Here is a 3,389-nt window from a genome sequence, read left to right on the forward strand (position 1 = left end):
GCCATACGGGATGTTGTATTTTAATTAGCCATTAATTAATGCAGCTGTTACTTCGTAGCCTGGTTTGAAGACACAACCGCAGCATAGCAAACCAAAGCCTCTGACCAGAATACAAAACTACCTCTCTGCCTAATCAGGTGGACCCTTGAGACATTTCCAGAACATTAATCCAACAACTGCTGAGATGTTTCAATTCTATCTAGAAAGTCGATAAATAAGTCAGGAAATAACATAATTTCACATGAATTGTTAAGGAACAATACTATCTAAATATAATGCCATTCAAATGTAACAACTTTATTTTTCTTTGCAGGAATGTTCTCTGACAAATATAAAATATCACTAATAAATTCAGACTGGGCTTTTTCTCCTGAGATGAACTCGTGCATGTTTTCTATATTAATATTGTCTAATTGTCTAATAATGTCTGTTTTGCGCTGCAATAAGAATGTTTCTTTTATTTCTTTTGAGCCAGTGGGACTGTATTTTTACACTTTTAAATATTTTTTAAATATCCATGAATAGAGACTTGTTCAAAGACTGAAGTGGAATGCTTTGAATAATTTCTCATTGAGGTAACAACATTACATTTCTTAAGACCAGCATCACAGGAATTGATTCAGCACTTAAGCACAAATACTTATGAGACGACATATGACTCAACATTAAGGTGACAAATGGCAAATAGTAGATCCATGTATTATTTCAAATACTCCAATAAATGTTTAAATGCATGATTTTCTTTACAGACAGCAATAAATATTTTATAGCTATGCCATTTCACAAATTAAATCCAAGATAAGTCTTTATCTAGTAATTTGTTCGCTGTATTTTGCATATGTAAAGACTCTTTCCATACTGCCATGCTTAAGGAACATTTATATTGATTCCAGGAGACAAAGACAGTCAGTTGCCACGACGTCTAATAGATTTTTCAAGAGAGGGAGGCACCGCAACGCGGTGAGTAATGTCACCAGAATACCCTATCTGCATCGCACTCGATCTGTGCAGACATACTCTACCTGTCTCCCGAAGCCGTGGGAGGCTATGATATTATTGTTTTAAGAGCCACTGACATTGGGTTTTAATATAAATGACGGATGAAGTGTTTTCCTGCCGCAGATAGATTCACACCACTTGCTGCTGATTGCCCAGATAGTGCGTTAACCCTGTCACTCGGAAGCTCTGTTATTAAACATTACTGACGAGAGATGAACCGGCAGTGGAATGCACATGATTATGTTTTTACCTCTCAAGCCACGTATCAATCTCCATGTATTAATATTTCAGCACGTGGTTATATTTCTTTTAGCGGGTGAGTGTGTGGCCCGCGTTGAAGCTCCACGAATGGGATTGGGCCCCCGTTTATAGATATGGTAAAGCACAGACACACAGGACATAGTTTTGATTTAATGTATTACCCACACCCCCTCAATTATATTATAATATATTATATCATATTACATTTTATTATATTATAGTATGGTATAGATAATTTCTCATCATACAATAAATAGCCACTAGTAGGTGCCCAGTTGAGTGAATTTGTGAGAACACACCTCAAGGCTGCCTGATGTATGCCTAGGGCATTATCATGGTAATGGTGTCAGATAGCATGTAATGAATTCATTATGCTGCTTCATTGCTTTTTCCTCTATATTTACATACAAAGGGACGTTGAAAGTGTGGCAAACATGATTATCACGTGTGACCAGTTTCCTAGTGGATATGTGCGGATCCATCTGTAGCTGTTTGTTGTTCCTCTGTGTGTGTGTGTTCTGAAGGGAGCGAATACGTGCTTGTATTCGAGTGTGTGTGTGTGTGTGTGTGTGTGTGTGTGTATTTTGTAAAGTAATAAAATGCAAAGACGCTAAGAAACCCCTATCCTACCCAAATAGGCCATCTTGCTGTAAAATATGGCGTTTTACAAGCATGTCCTACATCATTTATACAGAAGACCGCTCTCTCTCTTTCTTTCTTTCTTTCTTCTAATGACACACCCCACCCACTCCAGAGTCGATTAAAAGAGATTTATCATTTACATTAAGAGCTTCGCAATATGTACAGTTGGCAAGATGGCGGCCTCATTTTCTGCATATGAATGGTTAGCCTACTCACCTGAGGAACTGGTTGATGCCGTACAGGCTACAGCTCACCTGAGATGCAGGTGGCCATCACGTCACACGGCTGATGGGTAAGGACAAGCCTTAACCTCAACGTGGAAGTAGTTTCATATTTCTATTCAGAGCCTTATCTGTCAGAAGTGGAAGGTCGTCGTGCATCAGTATTGATTACCCTCTTCGTGTGGCCAGTAATGTGCCATTCATCTCCACAATAAATGTTTATTATCAGAATTGATCAGCTACACAACAAGTTGCGGGAACAATCTCACAGGCAGCAACAATTTATGGCAAAAGTAATTTGGTTTTAAACCCAAGTCAATCGTGCAGGCATTGTTTCAGTAAGAAAACTCAGTGACCTTGCCAGCAAATCACAAGAAACGAATTAATTATATATCCTATCCTTTATTAAACTGACACTTCCACGTCAGTAACATTTTTACTGGTTTAAAGTGGGGATTTGCCTTAACAAAGTAAGCTGTATAGAGTGAATGTTTATTCCTCGTCCAACTTTCTGCATCCTGTAGCTTTTCTGCTGCAGCGCACCACGGTTCTACCGAATTTCTCGAGTTACAGCGGCACAGAGCGAGAAGGCAAAGGGTTAACGGCGATGGGCAGCCATCAGTTTAATCATAATCAGCCGGTTAAAGAGGAGTAATGGAACTCGAGGCCCGGGCGCGCTTGTGTTCCGCTGCAGATTAGCCCGCAATTTGCATAGCGCCTTCCTTCATCCTCGTCGCCGCGGAGACAGCTTGTCCTCCTCGGACACAGTCAAGCGTAGCCTCCGGGGCCGGTTTGACAAATGGATCCGCGCGCCGCTGTCTTTGGGCCTGGGACGGGGCAGCGCCTTGACAGTGATTGATAACCGACGTGGTAAATAGTGCAGAACTTTTTCTAATAGGAGTACAAGAGGTGTTTAAAAATCTACGTAATGGAGAAATATGAAGCCGCAGGATGGAGAAAAGGTGCTTGCGGGAAGAGTGGGAGGGGGGCTGGGCAGGATCGCGAGACGAAGGGAGGAAGGAAGGAAGGAAGGAAGCGGTGACGCGCGGCCACAGCCGAAATGAGATTGATTTGGTATAAAAGGCATAGCTCTGCTCCCCAGCCAATCAATTTCATTTTACCTGGACAGACACACACATATACACCACATTAGGCTACTTACATCCCAGAAAAATGATTCTGATTTGCTGAAGAATGGTGACATGGTGTTTGCACCTTACCAAAGGCTATTACAGCCCTGCTGAGCTTCAAGAGTGAATGAAAAAA

This window comes from Sprattus sprattus (genome assembly GCF_963457725.1).
Source record: "Sprattus sprattus genome assembly, chromosome: 18".
NCBI lineage: Eukaryota > Metazoa > Chordata > Actinopteri > Clupeiformes > Clupeidae > Sprattus > Sprattus sprattus.